The sequence below is a fragment of the Acinonyx jubatus genome, chromosome B2, assembly GCF_027475565.1.
Source record: "Acinonyx jubatus isolate Ajub_Pintada_27869175 chromosome B2, VMU_Ajub_asm_v1.0, whole genome shotgun sequence".
Classification (NCBI taxonomy): Eukaryota; Metazoa; Chordata; class Mammalia; order Carnivora; family Felidae; genus Acinonyx; species Acinonyx jubatus.
Genome location: NC_069385.1, coordinates 110,090,675 through 110,113,218, shown reverse-complemented (window position 1 = coordinate 110,113,218; position 22,544 = coordinate 110,090,675). Strand labels below are relative to the sequence as shown.

General features: G+C 46.0%; 1 protein-coding gene and 1 non-coding gene across 4 annotated transcripts in view; one reads left to right on the top strand and one right to left on the bottom strand.

Annotated features, from left to right (window-relative positions):
• Positions 1–22,544, bottom strand: part of CCND3 (cyclin D3) — a 96,329-nt gene that overhangs the window by 17,426 nt on the left and 56,359 nt on the right. The window contains exon 2 of one of the 3 annotated variants that reach the window (XM_015071265.3): positions 15,791–15,870. The exons of the other annotated variants lie outside the window; for them this stretch is intronic. The gene's annotated coding sequence lies outside the window, so the exon portion shown is untranslated. The remainder of the gene's footprint in view (positions 1–15,790; positions 15,871–22,544) is intronic. 3 annotated transcript variants of the gene reach the window in all.
• Positions 13,153–13,225, top strand: TRNAK-CUU (transfer RNA lysine (anticodon CUU)). The gene has a single exon. It is a non-coding gene; the product is annotated as a tRNA-Lys (tRNA).

Here is a 22,544-nt window from a genome sequence, read left to right as displayed (position 1 = left end):
TAGTGCATAAATTGCTTGTGAAAAGAAAGCTCAGGTACTAGCCTGAACCTGTTTAGTCTCTCCTTATCATAAAATGAGAATACAGGCTATATATGTACATATTTGCTTTTTCTCCCTCCTTCTGGCTGTCTGGGATTCTGCATAAATGAAGCTCTCCTGTTCTATTACTCTTGTTGAGGTTCCTGTTCAACAGCGAGGGGTAAGACGAGCATGGGGACCTCAAGTGTGGACAAGTCACCTACAGCAAAACACCTGGCAATGAGAGACCTGTCCTTGGGCTCTCAGCTAGGAAGCAAAGAGGCCAGCATGCTTCATTCGAAGCACCAAATAGTCCTAGCATTGGTTTAGCATCATGATTACGTAAGTGAGCTCTAGAGTTAGGAGGATGCCTGGCTCTGCCGTTTGCCAGCTGTGTGATCTTGGGCAGGCTACTTAACTTCTCTGTGCTAGGCTTCTCATCTGCAAACTGGAGACAGTCATAACGCTTACCTCATAGGGTGGTGGCAAAAATCAATGTGGACAAAATATCTACCACAGCGCCAGGATCATAGTTAGTGCTCAGTGGTGCAAAAGCTGTGATCATTAACAACCCACATTTAACAAATGCCTTCCCAGGGTGCCTGGCTGGTGCAGGTGGTGAGCATGTAACTCTAGATCTCAGGGGCATGAGTTCAAGCTCCACATTGGGCATGGAGCCTACTTGGAAAAAAAAAAAAAAAAAAAGCCTTCCCTGCCCCAGGCCTCAGGAAGGCTTTAAGATGTCCTAGGATGTGCTGGACATGAGTCATAGATGAGAAGCTTCCATTTGAAGAGTTTCCAATTTAAGCAGATAACTATGAGGATCCTGCATCATGGAGAAATCCTGAGATGTCATTCAGGCAGAAGACTTTTTACCTGGGTATTTGCAACACCCACCAGGGGCAGGTAGGGTGCTTTACGTGATGGGAAGGGTGGGCTGCACTGGGGGTGGTGGCTGTTGATGGTGCCAGTCACCTGAGTAACACGAGACGGCCTGCGGTGGGAGAGGCAGGGCTGGAGGAGCTCAGAGAGTAAGTGGGGTGGAAGAAGGGAGAGGCAAGGAGTAGTGCATCTCAACTGTGGGGCAACCACCCGTGGCGCCACCCCACAGAATTTTGGGTAATAATAATAATAATTTATACCTGCTAAGCACTTTCTCTCAGCCAGGCACTGAGCGCTTTACCACATTTGCTCTGTGAGTTATAGGTGCTGGTACTGTCCTCATATGATGGGTGGAAACAGAGAGACACAAAGCAGGTAGATATCACAGGGGCACCTGGCTCAGTCCCTGAAGCGTGCAACTCTTGATCTCGGGGTTGGGAGTTCAAGCCCCACGTTAGGCATAGAAACCATTAAAAAAAAAAAAAGCACATTTAGAAGTTAGGTATCGCCAACGTCCTACAACTAGCAAATGGCTGGCTACCTTGGTTTGGGCTCCCGAGCAGTCTCGAAGACAAGGATTCAAGGCAAGTAATTTACCTGGGCGATGGTTCCAGAAAGCACCCAAAAGGGAGCCGGGAAATGAGACAGGAAAGGGAAGGAGGCCAGGGAAGAGTACACGATTGGGTAAGTGTGAGGCACTAGTCTAAGAGTTCAGAACAAAGCAAAACAACAACGACAAAAACCCTAATTCGTTTAATCCATATAGTATCAAAATTTTGAGGTAAAATACTATTACCATCCCATTTTCCAGAGACGTTAAGCAATTACGCAGTGTCATATAGCTACGGGATTTGGAACCAGGTTTAGCTGCAAACCCCCCCCCCCCACCGCCACCCCTCTTAACCACTGTGTTGTGATGCCTAGACAGCCACAGCCATCTTGCACTAAGAGAAGGAGCTGACACTTGACAAGGACACGTCTACAGGATCAGAATAAATTTCTCTCCCTGAATCGCTGAATTAACTAATGCTGGGGCACCCTCCTTCTGGACTTTTTTGTGACGTATGAGGTAACAGATTTTCCTTATTGTTTAATTGACTTTCATTCCCCAAGTAAAAGCTCCTTTCTCTACTATCACCCACATGATGGGACAACCTTCAATAGCAAACAGGCAAAGAATTCTACCAAAACTTCAAGAGAGAAGTGATTTCAATATTACCTAAAGTCTTTCAGAGAATATTTAAAAAAGGGTTCACTTCTCAGTTTATTTTTAGCGTTAACTTTGATTCCAAAACCAAACAAGAACAGTATGGGAAAAGAAAATTACACTCATGAATGCAAAATCCAAAGCAAGATATTAGCAAATGGATTCCCACAATATCTAAAAGGGTACTCTGTTATGATTATGTTGACTTTATGGCCAAAATGCTCGGTTGGGTTATTTTTTTGAATCTACGTCATTTATCACACTAAGGATTAAAGGGTAAAAAAGCAAACAAACAAACAAAAAAACCCCAGATGATCACATCCCAGTAAGAAAAGGACTCTTGGCAAAGGAGCAAAAATGAGAACTTCCTTAGTCTGATAAAGGGGATCTACTAAAACCCTACGGTAAACATCCTGTTTCATAGCGAGACACTGATAGTAAAGCAGGAAAAGTGCCAAACATCCAGGCCAGTGGGAGAACTTCGAGGGCAAAGGCTGGGAAAGACCAAGAAGTAAGTACCAGTTCCTCCTCCACGTCCAACCTGTTCAGTCCTTTCCTGAGACTAGCAAAGCCACGTGTTCCCAATGCTCTCATGGTAAACCATCATCTTCCCGCCTCTCTCTCAGTAGGTACATTTTTATGAATACCACCATCTTTCTTCTGAGTCCTCAGATTTTAAACTCTAGCGCCATCTTGGATTTCTTTCTTTGGTTTCCTACATCCAATCACTTACCTGGCCCAAAACAAAAACCACTCCTGAAACTAAGATCTCACCCTTCCTACCAGCCTCTGGTGGTCTTTTAGCAAATTTCTCAAAACTCGCCACCAAAGTAAACCCTTTACAGCAGAGAGGAGACAATGAATCTCTCTGGGGAATCTGGTAGCATGACCCAAAATCACCCTCTGCAAACCAGAAATTTATTTAAAGTCTAACATGCTCCCTTAGAAATGTATAGACATTTAGGATTCTGGGGTATAATATACCCATAATTGTTTTAATATAAAAATAATGGTTTAAGTTACTTATGGTTAAGGAAAATTGAACTCTAAGGAAGCCATGTATACAGTAAGGCTGGCAGGAGTTTCAAACCCTCTTTTGAAAGGCTGGGCTTACATGACTATTGCAAAAGTCTCCCTGAGAGCCTCTCCATCTTCACGCTGCTTCCAGATAGATCCAGATCAATGGCCCAGAGCCATCAGATTAATCTCTCATAGACACTCTTTCATCTCCAGTCCAAGGACCTGCTTATCAGGTCATATTTTAAAGTCAACCAGCCTAGCTTTTAAAATTCTCCTTCAAGAGGCCCCAATTACCCTATCCAGTTTTATCTCAGCAAGAGCACTCTGGTCCGCCTCGAGGCCTTATCATCCACCACTGGCATCTTGCCTCTTTCTCCAAATCCAGCTCTAGCTCTAGCCAGGCCTAGCTCCTGGCCCACCAATTCCATGAAGCTTCCAGGGGTGTAGGAGTGACTAGTCAGGAAAATTTAGAGCCAGAAGGATCAGTGATGCTCAAAGAGAAGCTGACTTGCCCAAGGGCACAGAGCCGGTTCAGGGTCCTTTTCAACTATTCCATTGTCTCCTGTGAATAAAACACTGGAAACCCTTGGGGGTAGGTACCACATCCTTTTATTCCCAAATTTGGTTAGCCTGCTGTAGGAGGTGCTCTGCATAAAGCTGCGTGCACTTTGGTTCCAGACTCCCTGTTCAGGCAATTCCCCTGCTCACAAATGTCTTTCTTCCACCTTTGTCAGCCATTTACACTTGCAAAATCCAGTTTAAGAGTCCTCTCATTGTAGATTATTTACTTTTTCCTTTTAATTTTTTAAATTTTAATGTTTATTTTTGAGAGAGAAAGAGAGAGAGTGAAAGAGAGAGAGAGAGAGAGAGAGAGAGATACAGAGCATGAGCGAGGGAAGGGCAGAGAGAGACAGAGACAGAATCCGAAGCAGGCTCCAGGCTCTGAGCTGTCAGCACGGAGCCCGATGGGGGCTCGAACTCACAAGCGGCGAGATTATGACCTGAGCTGAAGTCACACGCCTAACCCACTGAGCCACCCAGGCACCCCTTTACTTTTTTCCTTTTAAAATTGTCGCTAGTGGAGGACCTGGGTGGCTCAGTCTGTTAAGCATCGGACTCTTGATTTGGGCTCAGGTCCCCATGGGAGCCCTGTGCTGGGCTCTGTGCTGACAGCTAACAGCCTGCTTGGGATTCTCTCTCTGCCCCTCCCCCACGCACATTCTCCCTCTCTCAAAAAAAAAAAAAAAAAAAGAGTATGATTAAATATTTATTAAAAAAATAATAAATAAACAAATAAAATTGTCATTAGTGTTGTTAGCACACTGAGCAAAAAACAAATACACTTTTAGAAGAGATCCGTACTTCCCCCAAACTCACAAATCTGGGCCAGGTGACTCACTCTATTTTTCTGTTTTTACTTTTCCTCCTGGAGACTGTGTATCATTCATTCTCATTCATTCATTTATTCCACAGATCCTTACTGAGACCCTATGAAGTGCCAAGATACTCCTGGAGCCATAAATAATACAAATATAAGATAGTTCTTTTCTTTTAAAGAGGACACAATCTCCTGGGGGGAAATAAAATGTGCTTTGCTTTCCTTCTTAATAATTACCTTTACTTGATTCTTTCATTGACTCAAATATGGGGGTTTTTGGGCTTTGACTCATCATGTGGCCAGAAAGTTCCCTGAAATCAGGAATTGAATCTTCTCACTTTTTTTGGTATGTAGGTAGAGTTAAAATATGTTCCAGTTAGTACTGATTGTCCTGGTATAATTATTAGTGGTGTACCCTTTCACTATCAAAAGGGTCCCAGTTTGGAATAACACGTGTTGGTGAGGCTGTGGAAAAACTGGAGCCCTTATAACTGCTGATGGGAACGTAAAAGGATGCGGCCACTTTGGAAAACGGTTTGGTAGTTCCTCAAAATGTTAAACATAGAGTTACCCTACAGGGGCACCTGGGTGGCTGAGTCGGTGGAGCACCTGACTTTGGCTCAGATCGTGATCTTACGGCCCATGGGTTCAAGCCCTGCATCGAGCTCGCTGCTGTCAGCCTGTTAGTGCAGAGCCTGCTTCAGATCCTCTGTCCCCCTCTCTCTGCCCCTCCCCTGCTTGCACTCTCCCAAAAAATAAATATTAAAAAAAAAAGAGTTACCATATAACTTAGCAATTCAATTCCTAAGTATATATGCATGAAAAATAAAAATATACCTCCACCCCCAAAATTGTATACAAATTTCAGAGCATGATTATGATTCATAATAGCCCAAAAATGAAAGCAGTCCAAATGTCTATCGATGCAAGAACAAATATAATGAAGATGATGTGGTACGTCCATACAATGGAGTATCACTCAGTCATTCATACAAGAAATGAGGTGTTGATGCACCCTGCAGCCTGAATGAACCTTGAAGCATTATGGTAAGTGAAAGAAGCCAACCACAAAAAAGCACAGTTCATACCATTCCATTTATGTGAATTGTTCAGAATAGGCAAATCAATAGAGACAGAAAATAGATTAGTGGTTGTCTAAGGCTGGGGTGGGGGGGGTGATGGTAATGGGGACTGACTGCTCATGGGAACTGAGTTTCTTTGGGGGGTGATGAAAATGTCCTAAAATTAGATTATGGTGATGACTGCACAACTCTGTAAATATACTAAAAAACTAAAAACTTGTGCACTTCATTTAGGTGAATTCTATGGTCTGAAAATTATATTTCACTCAAACCTTTTAAAAAGCATTCCAGTTTGGATAATAAATTATGATCACCTCCTACCCAGGGAGCCCTTACCATCGTGATTGAGACCATAGGAACTTTTGAGTTAGAGAGACCTAGGCCTGAACCTATCACTTACTTGTTGTGTGACCTGGGGGAAATTATCTGATTTTTTCATCTGCAAAACAAGGTAGTCATGCCTACCTCAGAGGATTGTTGTAATGTGAGGTAATGCATGAAAAGTGCTGGGGATCCCCCAACTCCATATGCAAGTTGCTCAGCTTTTAGTAGGTATCTACACTTGCAAAAGTCTAACACTGGATGGATGGATGGATGGATGGATGGATGGATGGATGGATGAGTGGATAGGTGGGCAGGTGGATGGATCGATGGATGGATGGATGGATGGATGGATGGGCGGGCAGATGGATGGACCAAAGGGTAGAGCAAGCCTGAAGCAACTCAAGATTCAGAGAGCACATTATACTCAGTCCATAAAATAAGATGTTCTTTTAAAAAGGAACTGAAGGAGGGGCACCTGGGTGGCTCAGTCGGTTAAGGGTCCGACTTCAGCTCAGGTCATGATCTCACAGTCTGTGAGTTCGAGCCCCATGTCGGGCTCTGTGCTGACAGCTCAGAGCCTGGAGCCTGCTTCAGATTCTGTGTCTCCCTCTTTCTCTGCCTCCCCCTGCTCATGCTTGGTCTCTCTCTGTCTCAAAAATAAATAAAAACACGAAAAAAAAATTAAAAAAAAAAAAAAAAAAGGAACTGAAGGAGCAGTGGACCAAGTTCACCACAGCCACCCATTCTGCTTGGCCAGTCAGCCCCCTCCTTAGTGTTCTGAGCCCCACAATGTGAAAAACCCTAGGCTGAGCTTCCTGGAGAATAATGGGGGAGAAGTCAGGATCTCCACTTTCAAGAGAGTCCCCTCAACAGTGGGAGGCTGGACATGTGTGGAGGGACAAGACAGCACACACAAGGCCACGTAAACAAACTCAGGCTGACCAGAAGCACTCCTGGTCTCTGAGTGGCTCTGAGCAGACAACCCAGGCTAGGTTAACTGTGTGTTCCCCCCAGGATGTGGCCTCCATCACCTTCAACCATCTTCTTTTTTTTTTTTTTTTTAATTTTTTAACGTTTATTTACTCTTGAGAGACAGAGAGAGACAGAGCATGAGCATGGGAGGGGCAGAGAGAGGAGGAGACACAGAATCTGAAGCAGGCTCCAGGCTCTGAGCTGTCAGCACAGAGCCCGATGCGGGGCTTAAACTCACAAACCACGAGATCATGACCTGAGCCTAAGTAGGCTTCTTAACCAACTGAGCCATCCAGGCGCCCCACCTTCAACCATCTTCTGATGTGATATGTCAAATGGTCCCAGAGATGCCTTAACCAAACACTCCTCCACAATCCCTTCCCTGGTCCTTCGTCCTCCATCAGGCTCAAGAACTGTCAACATCTTCCAGGGCTTAAGCCGAGGCCCTTGTTTTCTCTTCTCACACACACATCAGAGACCCCACTCTATTCCTTCAGCCTCAGTTCTTCATGCTTCTCCAGTTCTAACCTCCATCCCAAACTCCCAGCCTACACCCCCACCTAGATGTCACACAGATGCCTCCTCAAACTCAAAGTGCTCAAAGCCTGTCTCTCCTCCTTTGTATTCGGTGTCAGTTAACCTCGACCCCCTGAGTCACCCAAGCTAAAAACGCTGACTCTAGTCTTTTTTAGTGCCTCTTGCTCCAAGTTTGTCCAAGTTAACCTATAAGCAGACTCTGTCATCAGAGTGGCTCTGGAATCTGGCCCCTCCACTCAACGCTCAGGCACTCCCACCTAACATTTGGACTGGTGCAATCCTCTCTCTTCTCACTGGCCTCTCTCCCTCCACACACCCCCTCCAGCCCCTGCTCCCCACTACTGCCCAAGCCTTCTTTCAAAAACATCAGGAATGCACACATGCTTCCTTTGCTTCTTAAAACCTTAAAATCCCTAGGATTACCCAGATAAAATCCAGACCTATCTGATATGGACATGCAAAGTCTGCCATTACCAAAAAAAAAAAAAAAAAAAAAAACCCCATAAAAACCCCAAACAACAACAACAACAACAACAACAACAACAACAACAACAAACGGCTAGGGATGCCTGGTTGGCTCAGCCAGTTAAGCATCCAACCTCAGCTCAGGTTACGATCTCAGGGTTCATGACTTTGAGCCCCACATTGGGCTCTGTGCTGACACAGGGAGCTCTCTTTCCCTCTCTCTGCCCCTTCTCCATGCACTCTCTCTCTCAAAATAAAGAAATAAACTTAAAGAAAAAAAAAAAGGCTGCCATGATCTACCCTAAAATTCTCCCTCCAGCTGTCTCTCCCCTCTCCCAACAAACACACCCTCCACATACCTATACTCCAGATACACTAGACCATCCAGCACGGATGCTCTGGCCTAGCTCACACACTTCCTTCTGCCTAAATGCCCCATCCGTGCCTCTCTTGTGATGCTTCCTGCCCTTCAAGGCCAGCTCAAATACCACCTCCGCAGACACTTGCCTCAGATCCTCCTGTTGAAGTGTGAAGGAAGGAAGGGGGTGAAGTACAGCAACTGCCCACAGAGGCCACTCTGACTACTGACCAGGGAGGGGTAGTGTGCCTTGGCCGAGTCACCATATTTCAGGGTCTGATCCTCAGCATTGCAGGAGAAGTATGCTTTCTGAGGCCGCCTGAAGAGTCCAAGCAGTCTAATTGTTCCTAATGAAAGCCACAGAAACAGATACACACTTCAGAAACACAGCGCCACCAGGAAAACCTGAATACAGGGCCAGCTGATCCGCCCAGGCTCTCCTGGACACAGGGAGCAAGCTCCGGCTAGAGGGTCGCATGGTGAACACAGAGACCCGGCCTGCCCACAGCCAAGGCACCCACTGTATCCCTCAAAAGACAGTGTAGAGTAATGGCTGAGTTAGTAGTTACAGAACCACTTATTCGGCGACTTTGATTAACCTACCTAGACTCTTGGTTCCTCATCTGTCAAATGGGGCTAATGATCCCCTTTGTCCTGGCTATTCCCTCTGCCTGGACCACTCTTCCCCTGGATACTCAGGTAGCCCCCTCTCATTCTTCCTCAGGTCTTGGCTCAATTTTCACCTTTTCAGAGAGGCTTTTCTTGATCTTCTTGGATCAAATAGAAACCCCTCCCCTCATCTCTAAGCAACCCCCATCCTGGGTGCCCTGCCATATCCCCAGTGCCTGGACCAAGGCTTAGGCAGAGGGAATGATCTGTAGGTACAGCCAGAAAGGATGAATGAAGCACGCCTACCCCCATAGAGTTGTGAGAAGATGAAGTGTTTAGAACAGGGCTTGGCCAACATCAAAGATGCGAAAATGTTAAACCTTATTAGGAGAGCCTCCTACTGAGAGAGCCTGCCCCATACCAGGATGCCCAAAAGGAGTTGAGGGCTCAAGGGGCTCAGCCTTGTTGGAAAGACAGACGAAAGCCGCAGGAACTCAGTGGTGCTGCAACGAGGCATGAGAACCTGGCAAATTTGGGGTGTGGCTCAGCACTGCCAACAGGGAGGATGCAAGACAGGACAGTGCCAGGAAAGGGGGCTGGACAGGAAAGCAGGGCAGATCAGGAAGAGCCTGTGGCCACAGCAGAATTTGAGTGGTGCCTTAAAGGCAATGGACTGCCATTAAAGGGGCTAATCTGGATCAGAACCTAGGTACATAAGCAGTTGGACTTTGGGGGGGAGTAAGTAGAGAAAGGTAGTCAAGAGGTTTTTGCAACAACCTTGGGGCGTCTGGCTGGCTCAGTTGGGAGAGCATGCAACTCTTGATTTCGGGGTGGTGAGTTCAAGACGCATGTTGGGTACAGAGATTACATATAAATAAATAAATAAATAAGAAAGAAAGAAAGAAAGAAAGAAAGAAAGAAAGAAAGAAAGAAAGAAAGAAAGAAAGAAAGAAGATTCTTGCAATAACCAAACGAGAAGTTCCAAGGGTGGCTTTTTACGAAAATAGAAGAAATGCAGGAAACAAACTGGAGTTCAGTGGCCGAGGGGATGACAGGGGAGGGACAGTCCAAGGATGACTAGGGATTCTGGCTTTGGCCACAATTGGGTGGAATCTGATTAGGAGTCCAAATGAAAAAACAGATTTAGGGGAAAAGGGTTCTCTGTTTCACATGTTGCTTTTGAAGTGCCCACAGAGAAGTCCCATACCAGCTGGACATAATAAATAGGCACCATTTATAGAGTCCTTCCCAAGGGCTTGGAATGCCTAGTGTCTATTTTCATTCTCACAACAATCATTTATAGTAGGCATTAACAACCCATTTCACAGATAAGGAAACTGAGACTGAAAAACAATGTAAAGAAATTTCTAAGGCCCACAGCCAGCAAGCAGCCCAGCTGGGATGTGACCTTCCGGTCATGTCTGACGACGTCCTCCCCTCTCCCCCACCTTCACCTTGGTGCCTAGAGTCTGGACACCTGGAGTATGCACTTGTGATGTCCGCAGCACAGGCATCCCCGTTGTGGACTGGGTGCTGCCACCTGGGGTATGTCAGATGAATGGAATGCAGAAAACACATTTAAGGGGCAGGTGGAGAAAGAGGAACCAACCATGGAAGGAAACAACAGTCCGAGAGGGCAGGAGAGAACGGAAGGAAGCCCAGGGGAAGAGCTGAATGAAGCCAGATCACGATGCTGTCAGAGGTCGGCTGGGCCGGGGCCCCTCCCTCAAGCCCACGGAATGTCAGACCCACAGGGCCCAAGCACCCTCCCACCTCCATTGGCACATTGTTTCTTTAGGTATGTTAATAGAGGCCAGTGGTTAAAGTTGAGCATTCCCTGGCTCTGGGACCCTTTGTGTCTGTTCAAATCAGCTTGCATATCTTTGCTCTGACCCATTATGTATCGATTTGATTTTATAGTTTACATCAGAGGGAACAATCTTAATTTCAATTTCTGGGAAGTTTCTTCCAGGCTGACCTCCTGCGGTGTGGAATGCAGCACATTACATCAGGCCTGCATTACACAATGGCGCTGTTAAAGTACTCAAACCTCAGTGTTCTTACCTATAAAATGGGGATAATATAAACTACCTTGGAGGGATGGTTACAAAGGAGAGAGAAGTGTACCTACTCATTTACAGTAATGTGCTGTTCTATTATTAAGTTGATTCTGTTTACTGTTGGACTTCATTCCTCATTATGTGGCAAGTTTCTTAAGAGTTCTGATGCCCCTATGAGGACTTTAAGATACAAAACAGATGAACATAAGGTAGGGAAGCAAAAATAATATAAAAACAGGGAGGGGGACACAACATAAGAGGCTCCTAAATATGGAGAACAAACAGAGGGTTACAGGAGGGGTTGTGGGAGGGGGGATGGGCTAAACAGGTAAGGGGCATTAAGGAATCTACTCCTGAAATCATTGTTGCACTAGATGCTAACTTGGATGTAAATTCAAAAAATTAATTAAAACAAACAAACAAAGAGTTCTGATGCCCCTGTTTCTACTCCCAGATGTGGATATCAGAATCTTTAAGTGTGGGGCCCAGGTTCTGTATGTTTGTCCAGGGCTGAGGGCTACAAGCTGGCCTCTAACCAGGAATCACTCTCTCCTTCCCCTGTTGTCTAGAGATCTTCATACTGAATTTATCAGTCTATCGGTAAACTGCCCCTTAGTAGGCAGGTCTATCCCGTGATCGGAAATTCTCAGAGGGCCACCCTCCTCCTGGATGGAATGTGGTTCTTCCCCAGTCAACTCTATTGACTCAGGCTTCTTCGTCCATTAAAATAATCTCATTTTCAGAGAGCAACCCAGAGCTTTCTAATTTATTAATTTATTCACTCATTTGCAGTTGCCCCCTTAAACTCTCTACAGCATGAATAATTGGGAATTCAGGCAAAATCTGGGGTGGGGCTAGAAGAAACGGAAAGAGAAATTCAGAGGCACCTGGGTGGCTCAGTGGGTTGAGGTCCAACTCTTGATTTCAGCTCAGGTCACGATCTCATGGTCAGTTGTGAGATCGAACCTCATATCAGGCTCCACCCTGTGAGCCTGCTTAAGAGTCTCCCTCACCCTCTCCCTCTGCCCCTCCCTGGCTCAGTCTCCCTGGCACATGCACTCACTCTCCCTATCGAGAGAAAGCAAGAAAGCAAGCAAGCAAGCAAGCAAGGAAGAAAGCAAGAAAGCAAGCAAGTAAGCAAGGAAGAAAGAAAGAGAAAGAAATAGAAGTTCAACACGAGCTCACCCAGGTCTCCTCTGGGTATTAATAACTGCTCCATAATGAATAATAACAACATGAACAGTTAGATAGTAATCACTGTGTCAGGCATTGTTCTAAGTGTTTTACGTACATTAATTATTTTAATCCTCAAACGTACTGTTGTGCCCACTTCACAGAAGAGGAAAGTGAAGTGACTTACCCAAAGTCACACAGTGTAAAAGGTACAGGCAAGAACTTGGAACTCCAACAATCTGGGTCCAGGATCAGGATTAATAATTTAACATAAGGTAAGGAGTCTTGGGCTGGGTGGACCAGAATCCGAGACCACGGAAGAAGGCGGCCCCTGATACTGTCCCAGGCCTACGGAGGAATCAGAAGGAGGAGGGACAAGTCCCAGAGAAACTAGATTGGGGGGTGGGGGGGGATGGTCACAGCTGACCCCAGGCCAAAGGCTTCCTGGATTCCCTGGCAGAGTTATGAGGAACATGAAAGGGAAATTCCTCCAGGAAAAGAAAACATTTTTGAGGGTAGTTGGTTGTTGTTGGTTTTTTTTGTTTGTTTGTTTTGGGTTTTTGTTTGTTTTGGGTTTTTGTTTTTTTTGTTTTTTTTGTTTTGTTTTGTTTTGTTTTTTTGCTTTTTTGCCTCATCTCTGATTTCAGACCCAGGGTTTCTTTGCTGAGTCATGGAGGACATTATGAAAGGCGTGGGGGCGATACAGGACTGCCACCTCCCCACTCCCAGGGACAGGCTGGGGGCTTCTGCAGCCCAGCTAGCTCCCTGCCTCTGGAAGGTTGATGCCAGACAGCTCCCATTCTAGAAAAAGTTCACCAAGAAGCAGCAGTTTTACTGCTTGTCGTCCTCAAATTCCCAGGAGTCTCCTCAATGAATAAGAACATTAATGAACGCTTGAATCATAACGAAGTAATAAGTAAGTGACTCAACAAACATTTACCGATCCTCTTAATGAAGGCTTTGGAATCAGACACCCTGGGGTTTGGTTCCTGGCTTCTGCCACTTATGACCGTAAACAAGTGACAGAGTCTCAGTTTCTTCAGCTATAAAATGGGGACTTCTGGGGCACCTGGCTGGCTCAGTCGTTAGAGCATGAGACTCTTGATCTCAGGGTCGTGGGTTTGAGCCCCACGTTGGGCACAGACAATATATACATACATACACACATACATACATGCATCAAATGGGGATATTTATTTCAGCCTACAACCTTGAGGTGAGAGGCAAATGAGGTAAGAGAGAGCAAAGCTCTTGGCATGCAGTGGACAGTCCACAAGTGGTATCTCGGGGTGCCAGGCACTGTAAAGGGCCAGAAAACAAAGAGGAATACAACTCAACCCTGTAGGAGTCTGCAGTCTGGCGGGAGGGGAACAGAGATGTAATGAATCCACACTGCCAGAAGCTAGAAGAGAAGCCAGTTCCTAAGGCCAAGGACACAGAGGCAAATGACAGCCACCAAGCCTGGGTGGGCACGCCCGGAAGTTCCAACTAAAGTCTCTGGTCCAGGGTTTCTCAATCACCCGCAGCTCTGGGAAAATGCAGATTCCCATTCAACAGTTGTAGGTGGGGCCCAATATTAGGTATGTCTCTCTCTCTCTCTCTCTCTCTCTCTCTCTCTCTCTCTTTTTTTTTTTTTAGGTAATCACCAGGCCCGTCGTGGGGCTTGATCTTCTGATCCTGAGATACCTGAGATCCTGAGCCAGCCAGGAGCAGCCCAGTCCACCGGCCCCATTATGCACTTCGAACCAGCTCCCACAGCAGGTGCCAGACCATGGGTCACACTTTGAGTCCACAGCAAGGCAGTTTTAGCTGTTGTCACTCACCTACTTTTCTACTATTCTTTGTATCCATTTTAGGGCTACCTGCTCCAAGTGACTCGCAGAACCCTGTTAACTAGACAGCTAACGGAGTCCCCCCATTTCCTCCCCTCAGATCTCAGAATCAGGCTCAGATACACCCTGCTGACTCTAATGACCACTAAGGTTCATATCCTTGAAGGTGGTTATTTATTTGCTGCCTCGAGCCCTCCCCTTTCCAGGCCAAATCATCCAAATGCTTCCGATGTTTTCACATCCGGTATTTTGTAATGAATTCCCTTGAAAAGGTCACAGACTTGTGACAAAGGACTTTATTTATGAGTCTTTCAGTAACATAACCATCCTCATTCCATCCTAGGGGGTGGAAGACAGAAGGGTGTACTAGAAAAGATGAGCATTTTTTGCCGATTTAACACAAGATTCCGATAACAAAGATAACACTTAGCTGACAGAAAATAGGGTAAGAAGTGTCACCAATTCAAAGATTATTTTTTTTAATTTTTAAAAATCTTATGTACGTATGTATGTATGTTTATTTTGAGAAAGAAAGAGTGAGCGTGTGTGCACAAGTGAACAGGGAAGGGGCAGAGAGAGGGGGAGACAGACAATCCCAAGCAAGTTCCGCACCGTCCGTGCAGGGCTCGGACTCACGAACCGTGAGATGACCACCCGAGCCAAAATCACGAGTCGGACACTTAACCAACCAAGCCACCCAGGAGCCCGTCAAAGATGATTTTAGATGAATCGCTGTACCAGAAAACACGAAATGCCCTAAAATCTTATGGCTCATATATGGAAGAAACTTTGATGGAGGTTTTTCCAAAATTGACAATTATCCCAATATTTATAGGACATTACCAATAATGATTTGTAAAGCTGAATGAAACTTTTCCAGACTATCAATAATTTTTTTAAAAAAAACTTCCAATCAACTATGCTAGAGAAACACTGGGTTATCTTTTTTATTTGCTCCATGGTAAAGATTACAAAATCATTGTCATAGGAGAATGCAACCAAAGAGGATACAAAAGGTGTCATAGAGGAGCATCAAGCAATTCACATAAATATTATGTTATTTTTCTGGATTTTGTGATGTTTGGGCTTTAACATTGTTTCCTAGTATGTTGTGATTTCATCACAAAATCTAAATAAATATGCACTTTGGTATCTTTAGTATTGTGATTTTGTACTGTCCTTCTTAAAGAGGGCCTCTAAAATTGCAGAAGCTTTAGACCCAACAAAATCTGAATCTACCCTGGGTATACTGGGAAGCATGTGGGCTCTGGGGTCAGACCTGGTCTTAAATCACAGATCTTGGGGCACTGGGGTGGCTCAGTCGGTTAAGTGCCCGACTCTCGATTTCAGCTCAGGTCACGATCTCACAGTTCATGGGATCAAGCCCCGTGTCAGGCTCCGTGCTGACAGTGCAGCACCTGCTTGGGATTCTCTCTCTCTCCGACTGTCTCTGCCCCTCCCCCACCCCCCTCTCTCTCTCAAAACAAATATAAATAAACCTAAAAAAAAAAAAAATCACAGCTCTGCCAGTTGCTGGCTGTGTGCTGTGTGGCCTTTGACAAGTTACTTAACTTCCCGGAACTGTCTTCTTCTCCTTTATCTAGAAATGGAATGGTAATATCTGTCTTGTAGGCTTCTCTGAGGGTTACATAAGATACTGCATGTAAAGTGGCTATTATGTGGCCATCACAATGACCTTGTGGTAAAGAGACAATAGAGACAGTGAGAGGTTCATTTGAGGTCACCCAGCTGAGGAGACGTACTTTAGAAAGAATCTGGATTTCAAGTTTATATTAACAATCTTCCTTTCTCTTATCTCCCACCCCTTTCAAGACAGGAAGTAAAAAGCATCCTGTATTATCACTGAGCTCACCCGCGTTCTTCACCAAAGAGAGGTCACAGAGCTTTTCGCCACCATGTAGAAATGTGCGATGAGCACCCCTCTGACAGAGCCTGTGGGAAATAATGAATCAGATGAAATTAAGAAATACTTGGCCTTTTGTTGAAATCACATATTTGGTTACCAGTTTTGTGTTCTCCTTTTTCTACCAACTCAAACAATCCCAAGATTCTTCTCTTTTTTTCCACAAACGTGTGCCAGTTTATTCACAAGCCTTGTCTCATTTCATGTTTGCAGTGGTCCCACGTAACAAGCAGTTGTGACTCCCATTTTGTGGATGAAGAAACTGAGGCTCCGGGAGATACAGCACCCTGCCCGGATGTGACTCCTGGTCTGTCTCATGCCAGAGCCCAGACCTTTAATCATTGGGCCACACTGCCTTCCTGCCACTTGCCCCCACTTGTATTTTTCTATACGGTGGGATTAGGATTTGGGTGTATTCTGGAATAGGCACGGACAATCAGAGGATTCTTGTGACTCCCTGTCTCCATGGACCTTAGCATTGCCCAGCCCCACCAAACTACTCCTATTTCTCTATATCTGTCCTACTGGCACATGCTTTTGATCCCAATGCTCCCAACAGAGTAGAACAAAGAGCTGTTTGCCTCTCAAAGAACCACAGGGTGGACGTCATAAGACCTCGGTTCTAATCTGGTTGGTCCACCATCTTGCCCTTCGGCAAGTCTGCTGATCTCTCTGGACCTCATCTGACGCACTTTAAAAATATGGTAGGAAAGAGATACTTCCAGGATCCTTTACTATCCCAACATCCTCTAAGTGAGTCCATCCGGTAAACACACATGCAGGTAATGAACATGTTCCTGCTGATTTTCTGAAGATTCCCCACCGAGAACTAGAGGGTCTTCTTTTTATAGTGCATCACGAAGGCTGCAAAGGAGATGTGGCCACAGAGTTTAGATAGCCCTGGCTCTGAATCCCAGCTCCACCAGTCCCTGGCTATATGGCCTTGGGCAAGCCCTTAACTTCTTGAAGTTTCCTTTTCCTCCTCCATAAGATGGTAGTTTCATAACGGTCCCCTTCCCAAAAGCTGTGAAGATACAAAAGAGGAGGCCTGGAAAGGGCTCACTACCGTGCTGGGGACTCAGCATATGGAGGCCATTATGGTCATCATTGTGTACGATGTGCTCAGGCCTCCTCTTCTGCTTTCGACCGGGGACATAAGAACCGAAGGGGGAACCTCAAAGACACACTGAGATGGAAGGGCCAAAGGAGCAAGGGACACGGGATGGACAGATGGTGTAACTCCAGATGGCTGCACATGGCTGATCTGGGGAAGAAAATGGCTCAGCCTCTGCCCAGCCCCACCCGTGTGTATCTGGGCAATGTCAATGAGACACTGGGCTGGAAAACGCTAGAGAATGCTAAAATATCCAAAGTGGGAATTACAGATATTTCTGCAATGCATCCCAAATTTTCTATCTCAGCGGGCAATGCCAAATCCCTGGGCTACAGCACAGAGTCTGTTCTTTCCTTCTCTCCACCTGGCACCATTCCTAATCAGAATTTCATTCTCCATTCAAGCAGTCAACTCAAAGCCTCCAATTCTTCCAGCATCTGAGAGCTCAGCCCATCTGCTCTAAATCCTTGAAAAGAAACAAATAAACTGATAAACCAAACAACATTCCTACCATTTCTCTCTTAAAAAACAAAACTTGGCATTTATTTCTAATATTGAAAAAATGGAAACAATCTAACTGTCCAACAATAGAGAACTCATCAAATAAACTGTAACCTTGTAATAGGTTATACTCTAATACGGTAAGGTACTATGATAGAATATCGTACTACATGATATATAATACCATATTACACATTACCACTGAATACCAAGGGCGACCACAGCTGTAGAATGGAGTGGTGGTTACCAGTGTGAGCCCCGGAGGTGGACCGACCTGGGTCTGACCACCAGGTCCGTCACACACCAGCTGTGTGGCCTTGACAAGTCTTTCTCTGCCTTAGGTGTGCAACGGAAAAATGACAAGAATAATAAACAGAGTTCTGACCCCGCTGTCAGACTTCCTGCCTGGTTTAACTTCTGGCTCTGTCACTTCCTAATTGCTGTGCAGTCTTGGACAGGTTAATGAAGCCCTCTGTTCCTCAGTTTCCTCATCTGTAAATAGGGTCTACCACCCAGGGATTTTGGGGGGTGAGGATTAAGTGAGATAGCAGGTGAAATCCTTAGAAGAGTACTCCGCACGGCGGGTATGATGTTTATCATCCCCCTGCTGCCACGCCACCTCTCTCGCCCGCCAAGTGATTCCTAAATATAAACGCACATCCAAACTGCCTAGAACATACCACCCTGAAAAAGAACACCTGAGCTCCTCCAGATGTGCCACATCAACCTGTATCCAGCCCACGTGGGCCCCTTGGCAGGGGTGTCTGTCAGAGGTAAGAACGGGTTAAGTAGGCACTGGCCCTCTTCCCTCTCACAGGAGCAGCTGGAGGGTGCTGGGGCTCGCTTTAGTCCGGTGGGAAAACAACAGCCTGAGCTCAGAGCATGGTGAGCCACGTGATGGTGCGCGCTGCCCTTGAGCTTTACTGGAAACCCACCGGCTGTCTGCAGAGGGCTTCTGATGGAGGGTCCCAAGTGCCCCGGTTACCGCTCCACAACAGCCCGACTTAGCCGGGGGGTCACAGAGAGGCAGCCACCTGTTGAACCACAGCACAGTTCATTTCCCATCTTAGTTCTTCCTCTGGGTAAACCCTGGCACTATTATCAATTTAACCCTCAAAAGGGGGGTGGGTGGGTGGCCAATCTGCCATTTCTCTTGAGCCTAACTGTCAATTTCCCATGGTTCTTGACTCCCAACAGAACTAGGACAGTTCACATGTCCCGTTCCACTTTGCAAAGGGTTAATATACACATGATCCCGTTAGAAGGTGATGGTCATCATCTAATATGAATAATGCTTGGACAGGTTAGGATGCCCTTTCCCCTCCACTAACTGACCTCATCTTCACAAGAACACTGGGAGCCGAACTGGGGGAGCTCCAAGATCGGGGAAAAAGGTAAGGCCAATGGAGGTACAGCATGTTGCCTGGCAATACAAGGGTGGCCTGACCTCGGCGAGAGCTGGGCCTACCTCCTCAGCGTCTGAGGCTCCAAACTAGGACCTGCCAGCACGTCTGCAGGGGCCTCCGCTTCTGGGGGGAAACTCAAGGTAGACAGTGCCCTGACACAGGGACACATGCCACACAGCCAAGTCTAAACCCACCTGGGAGACACAGTGGACACAGTGGACAGGACAGAGGCACCCGGGGCCTCTGGCCAGCGTGGTCTGTCCTTGCAGGCCCTTCCCCAAGGGCAATCAGAGGCAAAGCAGAGGCGGTGTGGTGGGTAAGGGAGCAAAACTTAAGGGAGGGGGCCAAAAAAGGTTCCTATGTCGGGGGCAAGGGCTGGGAGAGGTGACTTTTTCCACCAAAGGGAAAGTCACCAGGCCAGGTCAGGCCCCCTCTCTACTCAGTCGCCTCTTGCTTTTTTTTTTTTTTTAAGTACCCACAGCTCATGGGCCTTTCTTTGTAGATGTGTTAGTTTTTGGTCCAGGGACAATCAGGTCTCTTGGTTTGGACGCCATTGTCTTTAAGGTAAGCTGTGCACACCCCTGCCGCACCCATTCTGCTTTGATCTCATGGTGAGCTTCTCAGAGTCTGACTTTTCTTTCCAGCTCTGGGTGCAGGTGAGGGGAGCGGGGACAGATGCATCTCCGTGGCTGCTGGATGGAATTATGACCCTCACTTTATGTATGAGGAAGCCGTGATAACAAAACCGTGCTTTGTAGATGAAGGGTGTCACGCCATACGCTCTCTGGGGTAGACACCCTGGGGGGGGGCTGACGTCAGTAACACCCCCTGGCCCCGTGGCACGGAGCACAGAGCCTCCCCATCAGGAGCCTTCCGCACATGCCTGCATGTGGGAATCCAAGGATGGGTGAAGCTGGGGACACGGGGCAGCGGTTCCTTGCAGGGTCTGCCTGCCAAGAGGGGATATTGGAAGAACTGTATGACAGTTGTAGGTGGCAGAGCTGAGTGGAACAGCTCACATCTTTACCCAGTCCCCCACCTAAAAGCTCACATTTGCAGAATGACTCACTGGGATGAGGGGGTCCAAACTGTGGCCCTGAAGTAAGAGAATCTCAGGGTCAAAAGGGGATTCGAAGGCACCTACTTGCCTACCCAAATTATTCACTTTCCCCACAACCCTAGTTCCCAGAAATTTACATTTCAAAGACCAATAAAATTTCCCCCAAAATTTTGGAGACCAAAAAGTAAGACTATTGCCAAGTAAGGTTATTAGGGAAAAAACCTATAATCTATATATACCATATTTCATAAAACAAAGACTGCCTGAATACCAAACCCTTTGAGAGGACTCAGATTAAAGGATAATGCTTTCTTTTTAACCTAATCTTTAATAATAATAATAATAATAATAATAATAATAATAAATAATAAAGTCTACACCCAACATGGGGCTTGAACCCTGAGATCAAGAGTCGCATGCTCTTTCAACTGAGCCAGCCAGGTGCCCCTAAAGGATAGTACTTTCAATGGAATGCATTTAGTTATACAAAAAAAAAATCCAGTACATCCTCTGATGAAAACTAGTTTGGAATCACAGCCCTGTACCAGCCCCTCAATGATCCGTGCAGCACTTGTTAAAATTTCTTTAGTGGTGGGAGCTCACTATTTCTGAGATGGCCCAACTTATTTTCCAAAAACTCTCACTACTAAGATTTTTTAAAATATACAAATAGGGCCACCCCGGTGGCTCAGCTGGTTAAGCATCCAACTCCGGCTCAGGTCATGATCTCTCGGTTCATGAGATCCAGCCCCACGTCTGGCTCTGTGCCGACAGCTCAGAGCCTGGAGCCAGCTTCAGATTCTGTGTCTCCCTCTCTCTCTGTCCCTCCCCTGCTTGTGCTCTGTCTCTTTCTCTCAAAAATAAACGTTAAAAATATATACATATATATAGATATATTCTTTGTTTTAAATGTTTATTTATTTTGAGAAAGAGAGAAAGAGAAAGAGAGAGAGAGAGAGAGAGAGAGAGAGAATTCCAAGCAGGCTCCGCGCTGTCAGCACAAAGCCCGACACAGGGCTCCATCCCACGAACCATGAGATCATGACCTGAGCCAAAATCAAGAGTCAGACGCTTAACCGACTGAGCCACCCAGGTGCCCCAAGATACATTCTTATAAAAAATTAATCTGTTAGGGGTAATGTTTCAGTAACTTTGGTCCCTTCACTCCACTCCATACTCTGCAACCACCTGCAGCACCAATTCCACTGAGGCCAGGTGAGTAGTAAGAATAATAGCTAAAACCCCGAGTGCCCACTATGAGCCAAACACTGCTATGGGGTTAATATGTATTCATTCAATTACTTCCTAGACCAACCTCATGGGGTAGGTATAAGTATTATTCCTCCTTGCGGAGTTTTAGGAAGCACAAAGAATAATTTGCCCAAGTAATGGCCAAGTTCACACTGCAGCTCCACCAGCCAGGTTCCAGAGCCCATCCTTCTTTCTTTCTTTCTTTTTTTTTTAATGTTTATTTATTTTTGAGAGAGAGAGAGAGACAGGGTGTGAGTGGGGGAGGGCAGAGAGAGAGGGAGACACAGAATCCGAAACAGGCTCCAGGCTCTGAGCTGTCAGCACAGAGCCCGATGTGGGGCTCGAACCCACAAACCGTGAGATTGTAACCTGAGCCGCAGTTGGATGCCCAACTGACCGAGCCACCCAGGTGCCCCCAGAGCCCATCCTTCTTAACTATGGTACTTGTAGGAAGGCTTCCTGACAAATCCAATTTGAAGGCAAGAAATACATTCTTCACATCCCTCCTCCTCCCGTGGCCCCTGCCCCAGTTCAACTTCTCCTTCCATTTCCCCTGGATGGCCACAGTAAACCCAACCCATATCCCAGCCTCCACTCTCTGCATCGAATGTACTCCCTCCAATCTCGCACACATTTAAGTTGCTGGTTTAAACTTATTCTCCACATAAAGGTAGTTACGCGCGATTAAAGAAAAGTTGGGAAATACGGACAAGCAGAAAGAAAAACAAAAAGAATCCAATGTTATTCATAGCCTTACCAACCACCAAAACCCCTCTGTGAACATTTTGATAATATTCCTTCCAGTCTCTCTTTTGTAATACATGAAGCCTTTTTATCCATACGTGAGATTTTTTTTTTTTTTTCAAAAACTTGGCTATCACCACACTAAATCTATAATTTTAGTGAAACTTGTGGGCATTTTTCACATTATTAAACAGAAAGCCGTTAATGTAAGGTTAAGCTCCGGTCATTTTAATTGTTGCTCGAAAATTTCCACAGCTCCTCCCATACCTATCAAAGAAATTTCAGATTCCTTAGTTTGGCATTCAAGGCCTTTCCAAAGCTCCTCCCATTCCTATCAAGTAGATTTCAAATTCCTTAGTTTGGCATTCAAGGCCCTCTATAACCTATTGCAGTGTTTTTGTTGTTTTTAAAGATTTTAAAGTAATCTCTACACCCAACGTGGAACTTGAACTCGCAACCTTGAGATCAAGAGTTGCACGCTCCATAGACTGAGCCAGCCAGGAGCCCCTACTGCAGTGTGTTTTACCTCCCATTTTCCCATACCCTGGCCCCCGCCCCAACACATATTCTTAGCATATGGGATCTCCACTGCTTGAACTCTCCCTACACCCACCCGCTGGGCCTTTG